Source organism: Agelaius phoeniceus, chromosome 28 (genome assembly GCF_051311805.1).
Source record: "Agelaius phoeniceus isolate bAgePho1 chromosome 28, bAgePho1.hap1, whole genome shotgun sequence".
Classification (NCBI taxonomy): domain Eukaryota; kingdom Metazoa; phylum Chordata; class Aves; order Passeriformes; family Icteridae; genus Agelaius; species Agelaius phoeniceus.
Window position 1 is genome coordinate 1,933,663 of NC_135292.1, and position 14,104 is coordinate 1,947,766.

General features: G+C 48.4%; 1 pseudogene across 1 annotated transcript; it reads left to right on the forward strand.

Moving 5' to 3' along the window:
• LOC143696071 (uncharacterized) lies at positions 1-1,652 on the forward strand (annotated as a pseudogene). The gene is made up of 2 exons (XR_013185494.1): positions 1-133; positions 603-1,652. The product of XR_013185494.1 is annotated as an uncharacterized LOC143696071 (transcript).
• The last annotated feature ends 12,452 nt before the right edge of the window (positions 1,653-14,104 follow it).

Below are 14,104 nucleotides of genomic sequence, written 5' to 3' on the forward strand. Positions count from 1 at the left end.
GACAGAGGAGGAGCGGGCGGAAGAGGAGGGACAAAGGCAGATCAAGGCTGAGCTGCGGGAGCCACGCGGTCTCGAGCCCTGCCTGAATTCGCAGCCCCCACCTGTGGGATCATCGCCCCCCCCCATGGCGCAGGTGAGCGGGGAGTGGGAGCTCGGCCTGGATATCCCGGGGGGTCCCTGGGTTGGGTTTTTGGGGGGATGTTTGGAGAATGAAGAAGTGCAAGGCTGAGCGGAAAAGGCCCCTCGGGGGGACATCGGGGGGTGGCGGTGGCGGCTGCTGGCAGAGGCAGCCTGGAGGAGCAGAGCCCTGTGTGCCCCAGGAGGCCAAAGTGGGGAGGCCAGAGAGGGGGGAGCGCCGCCATTGGCGGGAGCCTCAAGAGCCTGGAGAGGGGCAGGGGGGACTCCTTGGAGCCGCTGCAGCGCAGAGCCGAGAATGAGGGGAGAAGGGAGCCCGGGAGTCCAAACAGCCCCGGCATCCCGAAATGGGGAGAGCCAAGAGCGGGCAGTGCGTCCTCAGAGACGGCCTGGGGGGATCTCGTTGCCCTTGCCTGTGGCACGGAGGCAAATCCCATGCTGTCCTTGTCCTTCCTCGCCCAGAGCAGGAGCTGAGCATGGAGAGCAGGGAGGACAAATGCCCGTGGCAGAACCTGGTGGCAGAGGCCGTTTTGAGCGGCTCCACGGCGCAGGAAGCCAGCGGGGAGGAAAAGCCCCGGAGATGCCGCACGAGGAGGGGCTGCAAACGCAGATGGCGGAGATGTGAGGGGGAAAGAGGCAGCCTGGGCCGGGAAGGTGGCTGGAGATGGAGCCAGAGCTCGGAGCTGGTGCTCCATGAGCAGCTCCATGATGGGGAGAAGCCCCACACGTGCGTGGAGTGTGGGAAGAGCTTCAGGTGGAACTGTCACCTAATCGTGCACCAGAGGATCCACACTGGGGAACGGCCCTACGAGTGTGGGGAGTGTGGGAAGAGCTTCAGCCGGAGCTCCCACCTGATCAGGCACCAGAGGACCCACACTGGGGAGAGGCCCTATGAGTGCTCCGAGTGTGGGAAGAGGTTTCAGACCAGCTCTGATCTTCTCCTGCACTATCAGAGTCACACAGAGGAGAGGCCCTTCCAATGCCCCGACTGTGGGAAGGGATTCAAGCGCAACTCTGACCTCGTCAAGCACCGGCGCATCCACACAGGGGAGAGGCCCTACGAGTGTCCCCAGTGTGGGAAGAGCTTCTCCAGCAGCTCTACCTTGACCCGACACCAACGGAGGCACCGGTAAGGGAAGCCCTGCGAGTGCCCCGAGTGCGGGAAGAGCTTCGTGCGCTGCTGCAGCTCCATCCCCCACTGGAGGAGGCACTTTGGGCACAGCCCTGGTCACTCACATTCCCTGTGATCCATGTTGGGAACACACCTGCCTGCTTGTCCTTTGGTTTGGCCTGAATTTTTTTCTCTTCTCCAAGTGTTTCCACTCAAAAAGCCAAGAGGGATGGATCTGTCACCTCAAAACCACTCAAATCCCTCTGACCAAAAAGGCTCAATCCTACCTCAAATTCCTTGTTCCCTCCTCAAAAAACCTCAATCCCATGCTAAACTCTCCATTCCACAGCCACCAGGGTGAGATGGGGTTAGAAGGGGACTTGGAGAAGTGGGATCCCAATGTGGAGCAGTGGGATGGGGATTGTGTGGGGCTGGGTGTGTGGGATGTATTTGATAGCAAATAAAACTTTCAGAGTTACTGATTTCTGTCCCGTTCATTTTCAGTCAGTTCTGTTTGCAGAGTGCCACCTTTTCAGCTTATTCAATTCCTATAAAAGTCCCATTTTTTAAATCATCTAGCCTCTAACAATCCAAAAACCAATATCCAAATAAAACCATGCACCCCCAATAAACCTTTTAAAAATAATTTTAGTTGTTTTGGAGTACTTAAGGATGTTATTAAAGTTTAATTCTTTGGTTGAAATGTCTGAGAAATTATAGTGGTGTTTGGTTTTGTGTTTAGTACATTTGTAATATGATTTGTTTAACTAAGAGGTGTTAGATTGCATGGTAGATTCTTTAGATATTTTTATCTAAAGTACATTAGTCATCGAGTTAAACCTTTCAAAAGGTACTTCTTGATATATAGTTTGTTTATTTATATGCATTGGTAATATTATAGTAATAGTTGTTGCTTTGGTTTGAATCATGGTTGGAGTATTGTAAAGAAGAGTTGAGATTTTTATATTTTGTTTTTATTATAATTTATTTAATTTCAATTATTATTTCTTTGTTTATAATTTTATTGCAATTTGTTGAAGGGATAGGAAGGAAGTTCAAGGGCAGGAACATTTTTTCCTGGCTGGGAACTAGAATTCCAGACCCTGGGAGTGTGTGCAGGACCCCACAGACTGGGATCAAAGATGGGCTGGGATCAAATATGGGCTGGGATCAAATACGGACTGGGATCAAATACGGACTGGGATCACATATGGGCTGGGATCAAATATGGGCTGGGATCAAATACGGGCTGGGATCAAATACGGACTGGGATCAAATATGGGCTGGGATCAAATATGGGCTGGGATCACATGGATGGGGATCAGAACCCTCCAGACCAGGATAGCCTGAAGTGGGATCAAATATGGACTGGGACTGTATGGACTGGGATCCCAGGGACTGGGACCATATGGATCAGGACCACACAGACTGGGATCAAATATGGGCTGGGACTGTTTTTTAAAGTAACTTTGTTCTATAGTTTTTATTTCTGTTGTTAATTAAGCTTGTGAAAAGGCTGCTGGTGTTAAACTGCCTGCTTGGGTGGGATAACATCCAATGCACCCAGGATGAGGACACCTGTACAGATCTGCCAACTATCAGCACTCCCCGTCTGAAGGCAGAGTGCACCAAGGCCCAAAAACTGGAGGCGATAAAGAGAATGGACTAAAACCACAGCCAAGGAATCTGCATGCTCTAAAAAGGCAGATCCAGGGCAGAGCCATGCTAAACAGTTCTTGGAAGATGTAAACTGGGTGCATCTTGGCACTGAGGCAGGAGCACCCTGTTACCTTCAGGGATCCCCTGAAATACCTTTCCCCTTACATCAGCCTGGTGCATATTCATAGAGCCTCATGCACAGCAGCTGGGAAGGGTTTAACAGTTTACTGGGTATATTAGCGTTCAGAAACACATAATCACCAGAATGATTATATGCAGGTGCTTTTATTGAAGAGCTCTGGGTGTCAGGGGTACCAACCCAAATCTGACTCCGACATGGGTTCAGGATGAACATGTTTTTATATTCTATCCTTATATAACTTTCATGTTAATGATTGAACTTATATTGTTCTATTGTATACATAGATTTCAGCCAAGCATGGGCTCCTCATGGCCCCCCTCAAACTTCTAACATAGTTTCTCATGATTCTTCTTATGATTAAACAATAATTATATTTAATTACTAAACAATCATCACATCTAACAATTATATCATTTATCATGTTCTGCTTACGCAGGTGCAATTTCACATGATCTGGCAAGCACAAAGCCTAACATTTTCAGAGTCTATTTTTGACATTTTTCCAGGGCCCCACTATCATTCTCCCCCCTTTGAAAGCATTTTCACTTCACTATAGGTGTAAATGTTTTCACTTGATACAGTCCTTTATTTCTCAATTTATTCTTGACATTCTTCAAGTCCATGGTTGATGTAAACGTTGTCATGGATGCTGTCACGCACTGGAGAACCAGAAGATGGTGGGTGTGGATCTCGTGTCAGTGCCTTTATTATCTTCTGGTTCCAGGATGTTTTCTTCTGTATCTCTCCCTTTAAGATGCTGTGAACTAACCAAATTGCTAAGAATACAATTAGTAAGATTATCACAGTCTCAATGACAGATTTAATCCATGAACTCACATTCCACCCTAACCCTTTAAAGATTTTGCCTAGCCAGGTCGTAGTCAAATCCTTTTGCTCTTCTTGTGCTTCATGCTCTCTTTGTTTCAATTGATTGATGTCATATTCTACATCTGCAGTTACATTTGGGATGTGAACGCAGCAATGACCAACCCGTCCCTTTAAAAATCCACATACTCCATGCTCTTTCAGGAGTAACAAATCTAAGGCTAATCGATTTTGTAAAGTCATTTTTGTGGTGGCTTGTAATTGTACGTTTAATTCTTTAAATCCTTCCCAGGTGACTCTTGCCATTCTATCTACCTGACCTGTAAGTTTGTACAGCATCTTCTACTCTGATAGTTTGCTGTAGGGCCAAGCAAAGACTCTAGGGCCCACCCAAATTTCACTCCACCAGAGGGTTCTTGCCAAGTGTCATCTGGATTTTCATTGTCTAGAACTTCTCGTCTTGCTCTTATCTGCACAAGTTCATGTTTTCCGTTAAATGGGGACTTTTTCCAAATTGGAGATGAGGTTGGGAGGCCTAAAGTAATTTCCTTTACTTTCCCATCTACAGGCAGATGTGTTGTCCAGGTGCCATCGCTTGCTGCCCATAGAAATTGTCCTGGACCTCGGACTGTACTCCTGGTACATCCTACAACTACTTTATAATTCACTCTGCCTTGTTTATGTTTGATCCCTCTGCAAGCACAGCCAGTTTGTAGGGCTATTGCCAGGGGTGGCATCTGCTTTATCTCTGCATCATCAGAAGTGCAGTCATAAGTTTTATTACATGCCCACCAACTTACTTTGTCTGCCCTCGTTCTGCTACTGGTGGCAGTGTTTGTTACTGCTGGATCTGTTTCATTCTCGGAGCCTTCCCACTTAATGCACCAAGGGGTGTTTGCCATACATTGGAATCTTTGAAGGATACTCACAGACCACGCACTGTCCCAAGGCTCTGTCTGACCTTTCTGATCCTTGGCCTCACACTTCCATACCAGAGTGGTTTCTGTAACATTTTCTATAATCTTTTTATAGTGTGGCAAATAGCATTGCCATTGTGTGATGCCTCCTGATTCTCCCATAGGGGTTCCTAGTGTGCCATCACTTAGAATACAGTCTTTCTGGCCCATGGGTCTCATCCATGTTCCTATTTTCTCCCAAGTTTCCTTGACTACTTGCCTCGACTCAGGTACCTGTTTACATGCAATTGTTTTGTTGTTTTGTATTTCAGGTAGTTTTGATGTTATGATTCCTCAATTTACTGGGTCTCCTGCTGCCTTTGGTATTGGCAGACAGGCAGTTATTCTACAGGTGTTTTGCATTTTGGCAAAGTCTTTGACTAATCCAATCATTACATTCTCAGCCTGAACTGCATTAGAAACCTTTATCACCTGTGTTTCTGCTTGTCCCTCTCTCTTCATTCTAGAATGAAGAGTGGTTAGTTGATCTTTTTGCATTCCACATCCCAAAGACATTAATGACCATAACATTGGCACAATTACTGATAGCATTCTCAAAGTGATTAAACACATCTTATCTGCAGCCTTGTTGGTTCCACAGTTTACACAGGCCGTGATCCAGGATGGATTTTCTTCACTCGGGTATAGTGAATCCAGGGGTCCACGCCGGCTACTTTGGCTGCTGTAAAGGTGGTCAGCAGTACCTGGTGGGGCCCACTCCACTTTTCTTTCAGCGGTTCTTCGTTCCAGTTCTTGATGTACACCTCGTCTCCTGGATGTATGTTATGAACTGGGTTCTCGAGAGTCAGCGGTCTATTCCACACGAGGATGCTCCGGAGCCGAGCTAAAGTTTTCCCGAGAGACAGAACATAATTATACACTTCCTGCTTTCCTGTGACGTGCACATTAGGGTTAGGCTCAGGAGATTCATATGGTTTCCCATGCAATATCTCCTAAGGGCTGACTGACATCCCACTCCTAGGCTTTATCCAAATCCTCAACAGTGCTATTGGCAAAGCCTGGGGCCACTGCAATTTGGCTTCTTGGCATATTTTACTGATTTGCCTCTCTAGTGTCTGATTCATCCTCTCTACCTGTCCACTCGACTGGGGTCTCCACGGTGTGTGGAGGTCCCAAGTTATCCCCAGCAATCTACTTACCTCTCTTACTACTGTAGCTATGAAATGGGGCCCCCTATCTGATTATACTCCTAGGGGTACCCAGAAACTGGGAATAATCTCCTGTAGTAACCACTTTACTGTTTCCTTTGCTTGGTTGGTGCGACAGGGAAGGGCTTCTGGCCACCCAGAGAATGTGTCAACCCCCACTAACAGGTATTTGTATCCTCGAGTTCTTGGCAGTTCTACAAAATCTACCTGCCAATAGTCTCCTGGCTCTATTCCTATCCGAATTCTTCCTAGCTGTGCCTGTCGTCTAGGCACTGGGTTGTTTTTCAAGCAGATATCACACTTTGACATTACTGATTTTGCCATTGTTAACATCCGTACCGAAATTAAACTCTGCTTTAGCAATTTTACCAATGCCTCTGCTCCCCAGTGACATTCGTTATGTTTAATTTGTAGAACTTCTCTCATTATCAAGGGGGGTACCACTATCTGTCCTTGTGCAGTCACATACCATCCTTCTGAATTCTTTTTTGCATTTAGCAAACGTGCCGGTCTCTCATCTTCTACTGAATATTTTGGTTCTGGAGGCAAATTGAATTGGGATACATGAAGCTTTAAAGGTATCAATGCCATTGTTGTTTGCACCTCTCGAGCAACCTGTCGGGCTGTCCAGTCTGCTTTTCAATTTCCCTCGCAGATTTTGGAGTTTCCGGATTGGTGTGCTTTACAGTGTATGATTGCCATTTGTTCAGGTTTTTGTACTGCTTTTATCAATTGCAGGACTGCATTCTGATATTTAATGTGCGTACCTCGAGAAGGACAATAGTCCTCTTTCTTTCCACAGTGCTCCGTGTACGTGCACCACTCCAAAAGCACATTTTGAGTCAGTCCAGATATTTATCCTTTTCCCTTCACTTAATTCTAGTGCCCTGGTTAAGGCAACCAGTTCTGCCTTCTGGGCAGATGTATTTGGTGGTAATGCCTTTGCCTCCACTGCTGTACTGACTGTTGTTACCGCATATCCAGCGTATCTGGTTCCATTTTCCACGAAGCTGCTCCCATCTGTAAACAGCTCCCACTCTGGCTGCTCTAGTGGGACGTCTTTCAGGTCTTCTCTTGCTGAGTAGGTGTACTCTATTACCTCCACACAGTCATGCTCTAGTGGGCCTTCTTCAGTTGTGGTACCTAGGAACAAAGCTGGATTCAAAAGGTTAGTTGTTTTTAATGTGACATCACCCTGCTCAGTCAGGACTACCTGGAGTTTCATCATCCTGCTTGGGGATAGCCAATGCCCCCCTTCTGCTCTAAGACAGAGGTTACCATGTGTGGTACATTGACATCTATGTGCCTTCCCATCGTGAGCTTCCTGGCTTCTTGTATCAGCATCACAGTGGCTGCGACTGCCCGCAGACATGGAGGCCACTCGGCACTTATGCTGTCAAGTTGTTTGGAAAAGTAGCCCACCGGCCTTTTCCAGCTTCCCAGACCTTGGGTCAGGACTCCGAGTGCTAGGCGCAGCCTTTCATGGACAAACAGCTGAAAATCTTTAGACAGATCAGGTAACCCTAATGCTGGAGCAGTTGTCAGTGCTTCCTTTAATTTTAGGAAGGCTTCTTTCTGTGGTTTGCCCCAGGTGAATGGCTGCATCTTCTGAGCTTCACACAGGGGTTTCACAATCCGTCCATAGTCCATGATCCACAGGCGACACCATCCTGCCATCCCGAGGAAGACTCGCAGCTCATGTAGATTCTGGGGCTCTGGAATAGCACAAATAGCTTGGATACGGTTAGTGCCTAGTTTTCATTGCCCTTGTGAAATTTCATATCCCAGGTAGATCACAGTCTGTTGGGCAATTTGTGCCTTTCCTCTGGGTACTTTATAACCTCCCATTCCCAGGGAATTTAAAATCTCAATGGTTACCTTTATAAAGGTTGCTTTTCTTCTGTAGCTATTAGTATATCATCAACATACTGCAACAACAGGTATTGGTCTCTTGGTACTTGCCCACTCTCAGGCCAAATCTCCAGCTCCTTTGCCAGTTGGTTTCCAAATAGGGTCGGCGAGTTCTTATATCGTGTCCAGGTGAGCTGGGTCTTTCTCCCATTCCCTGGGTTTTCCCACTCACAGGCAAACAGTTTCCTACTTTCTTTGTCAAGGGGGGATGCAGAAAAAGGCATCTTTTAAATCAATTACCTAAACCACTTATATATTTCCTTTACGGATGTTATCAATGTGTAAGGATTTGTTACCACTGGAGAAATGTCCTTTGTTATTTTATTTATTGCTCTCAAATCCTGCACTAATCTATATTCACCATTTGGCTTCTTTACCGGAAATATTGGTGTATTCAATTCTGATTCACATTCTTCTAAAATTTGGTATTTCAAGAATTTCTCAATAATCTTTACTTATTCCTTGCCGTGCTTCTGGTTTTATGGAATATTGTTTGACTTGTAGAGCCCTCGCCCCTTCTTTTAACTCTACATGCACTGGTTGTGCCAATTTAGATTTCCCTGGTATATCTGTCTCCCATACAGAGGGAATCAATGCATCTTCTACCTCCCTAAGGATAGAGGGAACAGGTTCTTCTTTGATCATTAAAATCTGTCCCGTCTTTGATTCAGATATTTTCATTATAAGCTCCCCATTTTCAAAGGTTATTACCGCATCAAGTTTCGCTAGCAAATCTCTCCCTAAAAGTGGAATTGGACACTCAGGTACGTATAGGAATTCGTGTGTTATAACTTTGTTCCCAAAACACAAATCTCGGGGTTGCAAGAATGGCCGTTTTTCCTCTTTCCCTGTAGCGCCGACTATTGTTGTTTGCTTGTCCCCAATTTGTCCTTGCAGATCATTCAATACTGAGTGAGTAGCTCCTGTATCTATTGGAAATTTGACCTCTTTATGTCCTAATTGTATATTTATAACAGGTTCCTTAACTTGTTCTACTGGCTCTATGTCTAGTCAGCTGGTATACTCCCCCAAAACCATCCCCTTGGTAACCTGCTGGCACTGATTGCCCTGGTGAAACTGGTTGTTCAAGTCTGGACATTGTCTCTTCCTGCTGAACTTCATGTAGTTTAGACCAATTTATAGTTTTGGGCACAGCATTCTGAGCTCCTATTTGGATCCACTCTTGATATTTCCGTAGTCTCCCCACATCGCAAAATAAATTAGGGTCCCAATTTGGATCCTCAATTGGGAAATTCTCATCTAAATTCCCTTTTACGAGTCTGTTTCTGATGTCCTCTCTTGCCCTTTCTTTGTCTGCCTTAAGTACCATCTCTTTCTCAGTAGAATCCATCAAGGTATCTAATATTAATATATTAGATATATTAATATACTATATATAATTATATACATATATATATATACATATACATATATATATATGTATATGTATATATATATATATACACATATATATATACATTTATATATATATATATATATAATTATATACATATAGATAATATATTAATATACATATTATTGTATGTCATCCCAGTCAGGATTTTGAGTTTTTTATAACCATGTTTAATACTCATGCCATTTTATCAGGATTTTCTCTATGAATTCTGGCTGATTGTTTCCAAATAACTAAATCTGCAGAAAAGAAAGGCAATTTTATAAATACTGGCCCTTCCACTCCTACACTTTGTCACAAGGGGGCAATTACAGTCCGTTTTTGTCTGCCTATGTCTTTTCTAACCATAACTGGGGCAAGGTTAGACCGACTCCTGGTTCTGGGGGCTACCCCATCGTTGATTCTCTCTCTCTCCTTCCTGCCACAGTTAGGTTTTGCTCATCTTCCGAGGAAGAGGGATCAGGTGACGATGGGAGAGGAGAATAAAGAGGGAAGGGTGTACTAGACGAGACAGGTTCAGGACTAGGTGGGGTAGGAGCAGGCAGTGGGATAGGGACAGATGGAACAGGTGGGATAGGGTTAGGGTCTCTTGTTCCTATTGGAGCTACCTGTAAATCAATATCTGTATAATTTTCCCTACTCAGGCTTTCTTTCAACGCCAAGTGTTCTAAACAACGTTCCTCACAAACCCCACACTTACTGCTTGCAGATGTTTTAACCATCATCAATCCACATTCCTCCTGCCACTCTGGCTTTCCCTGTAAATAGAAAAACAAATCAACATACGGAACCTCATCCCATTTTCCTTCTTGTTTACAAAATGACATTAACTGCGAAATAGTGTTATATTGCAGAGTACCGTATTTTGGCCATTTTTCGCCATTCTCCAAGGCATATCCTGGCCACCATGTATTACAATAATCAATCAACTTAACTTTACATAATTCTTCCCCAAAATTCCCCTGTTTCCAATGTGCTAATAAGCACCCCAAAGGAGAACTTGGCCAAAACTGGGCAACTGCCTCTGGAATTCCTTATATCCAAGGATAGCTCCCAGACAAAAGCTGCCAGGACTGACAAGCCTGGCTGGCCTTGGCTTCCTGAGGGCTGGCCTGCATCTGCCTCTGAAACACTGGGGCTGGGTGCTTTCCTTCCTTATGAAAGGAACTCTTCCTCCTGTCCAGGCACCCACAGCCAAAACTGAGATTCCACCTCCAAAATGCCCAATGTCCAAGGAAAGTTCCTAGACAAAAGATGCCAGGAGAGACAGGGCTGGCTGGCTTGGCCTGAGGGTGGCCACCTCTCATCTTCTTCCTCAACACTTGGACTTTGTGCTTTACTTTCCTATGGGCAAAAACACCCATCCTGACCATGGCCAAAACTGGGATTCCACCTCCAAAACTCCGTACATCCAAGGATTGCTCCCAGGTGAAAGCTGCCAGGACAGACAGGTCTGGCTGCCCTTGGCCTCCTGGGGGTGCCTCTCCCCTGCTGTCCAAACACTGGGGCTGGGTGCTTTCCTTCCTATGGAAAAGAACCGTCCTTCTTATCCATGCAGAAACGGCCGAAACTGGGGTTCCACCTCCCAAATTCCCGATATCCAAGGGTTGCTTTCAGACAAAAGCTGCCAGGACAGAGAGGTCTGGCTGGCCTTGGCCTCTGATGGCCGCCTTTCATCTGCCCCTGAGACACCAGCGGTGATCTGTGCTTTCCTTCCTATGGAAAAGAACCATCCTTCTCCTCCAGTGTCCATGTCTGAAATTGGGATTCCACCTCTGAAATTCTCAATATCCAAGGGTTGCTCCCAGGCAAAATCTGCCAGTACCGTCAAGGCTGGCTGGCCTTGGCCTCTGGTGGCTGCCCCTGCAACAGTGGGGCTGGGTTCTTTCCTTCCCATGGAGATCCCTGGGACACTGTGGGGACCTCATGGAACCAAGGGGATCATTGTGGCCCCACTGGAGCCCAGGGAACCAAGGGGATCATTGTGGCACCACTGGAGCCCAGGGAACCAAGGGGATCATTGTGGCACCACTGGAGCCCATGGAACCAAGGGGATCATTGTGGCATCACTGGAGCCCAGGGAACCAAGGGAATCATTGTGACACAGAGGGGCTCCATGGACCCAGTGACCATTGTGGCTCTGTGGGGCCTGATGGAACCATGGAGACCATTCCAATCTTCAGGGCCTGGTGTCACCAAGGGGGCATTATGACACCTCAGGGCTCCATGGAAGCAAGGGACCATTGGGACACTGTGGGGCCCCATGGAACCCAGGGAACATGGAACAGCTCTGGCTGGCTTGGCCTCCCAAGGGCCACCTGACAGCTCTGGCTGATCTTGGCATGTCAAGGGCTGCCTCTCATCAGCTCCTGGAGCACTGGATCTCTGTGCTTTCCTTGCTATGGAAAAGAGCTGTCTGACTTTTCAGATGGTCATTGCCAAAACGGGCACTCTCCCTAAAATAATTCCTATTTGCAAGGGTATCTCACAAAACAAAACCTGCCAGCTCTGGCTGGCCTTGGCCTCTGGTGGTCACCTCTCATCTGCCCCTGAAACACTGGGGCTCTGTTCCTTCATTCCTATGGAAAAGAACCGGCCTTCTTGTCCAGGGACCATGGCCAAAATTAGAATTTGGCCTCCCAAATTCTGTATATCCAAGGATTGCTCCCAGACAAAAGTAGCCAGGACAGACAGGTCGGGCTGGCCCTGTCCTCTGGTGATTTCTTTAGACTCTGAGCTGAATGTTTTCATTTGGAAAGACTTTGGAGAGGGCCCAGAGATGTCCCAAGGAGGGGTTTGGAGGCCTTGGGAACATGAGCACTGTATAGGGACAAAGGAGCTCTGTGCTCAGTGGGGTGGAGCCGAGGACAGTGGAGCAGAGCCATGAGAGTGTTTAAAGAGCGATTTCAGGGCTGGTGGATCCTTTTGACATAGTGGAAAACAGCCAGAGAGAGAAAGAATTAACGCCAAGGGCAGCTCGGGAGGCCCAGAGTGGCACCAGGAGAAAGGAATTTCCCTGTCAGGGCAGGGCTGTGGTGCAGCACATCCCCAGCAGGAGCCTGGAGCAGCCCCAGGCTTTGTGTGGGCAGGCAGGGGCAGGCAGGAGGCAGAGCTGTCAGCAAAGGAAGGGCCCAGCCAGGTGGGGCAGCCGGGGGATGCCCAGAGCCTGCAGGGACAGAGGCCAGGGCAGGGACACCGTGGGACAGCCTGGGCTGCACAGGGCACAGGGATGGGCAGCAGCTGCAAGACAGCCCTGACAGAGCCAACGTGGGCAGCGCTTTGGCCATGGCTGCTGGCCCTGGGCCTGAGCCAGGAGCGGACAAGTGACCCTTGCAGGCCTGGGGCCTCATTGCCTCCTTGTCCCTGCTCAGCAGCCTGGCAGGGGCCGCCCCACGCTCCTGCCCTTGGCATTGCCCATCCCCACATGCCAGGGCCCATCCCGGGAAGAGCCCTGAGCAAGGAGGGAGGGACAGGATCTGCCTGGCCAGGCCCTGGGGCTCAGGCCTTGGCCCTTTGCATTCCTGAAACAAATCCAGGTTTGCTCAGCACCAGAGACACCTTTGCCTTGTTTGTCCCCAGCTGCCATCAGTGCCTCCAGTGTTCTGCTCTCCCTGGAACCCAGGGACACTTTCTCAGTCCTGTCCCTCACAGGGATCTCTTTAAAGTACAAGAAACTTCAGTATTTCAATCTCACTGTGAGCTCTTGAGAAGTCTTTGAGCCCACCCTGAGGGACTGGGTGTGATGCAAAGAGCAGCAAAGGCCCAGAGGGTGATTAAAGTGCTTGTGCTGTGTCTGTGCTGCTGAGCTGGGCCGGGCTCCTGGCCCAGAGGCAGCTCCTGGCAAGGGCAGCAGAGCTGCAGAGAGACAGCTCTGGCCAGGAGCAGCTCCTGTGCACAGCCCAGCAGGGCTGGGGCACTGCCAGGGCCCCTCAGGGACACGAGCAGGGCACAGACAGAGCTCCCAGGGGCTCAGCACTGGCCGGGGCTGTGGGATGTCCCCGCGGGGGCTGTGTCACAGCAGCACCTCTGGGGCTGTGTCCCAGAGCCACAGAGCAGCTGGGATGGCAGCAAGGGGCTGTGGGACAGCACAGAGTGGGCTGTGTGACAGCACTGAGGGGGTTGTGACATCACAGAGCTAGCTGTGACATCACAGAAGGTGGCTCTGTGACCTCACAATGTGGGTTGTGACAGAGAGTCACAGAGCAGCTGTGTGATGCCACAGAGAAGGCTGTGACATCACAGGGTGACTGTGACATCACAAATCTGCTGTGTGACATCACATAGCAGCTGAATGACATCATATGGAGGTTGTGTGACATAACAGAGTGATTGTGTGACATCACAGGGGCAGTGTGACATCACAGGGGTTGTGTGACATCTCAGGGGCAGTGTGACATCATGGGGGCTGTGTGACATCACAGGGGCTGTGTGACATCATGGGGGCTGTGTGAGGTCCCTGGGGAGGTCACTCTGCCCCGGCCCCCTCACAGCTCCCCCCAGAGCAGTCCAACCCTGCTCGTGCACAGCGGGGTCCCCTGTCCCCCCGGGTCCCCCCGCCCCCGGCCCCGCAGCCTCCCCCAGAGGATGTTCCACGAGATCGACCCCAGAGCCTGACACGGGGACGGGGGGCCGGGGCCCTGGGGGTGGCACAGGGGACAGGGACCCCCCGGCAGCGTCCCCGTGTGCCCCATGGCCAGAGCCTGGGCCAGGGCTCCTTCACCCTGTTATGGATAAATATCATAATATTGGCTTTTTGCAAATATTAAAATGGATTTTATATGT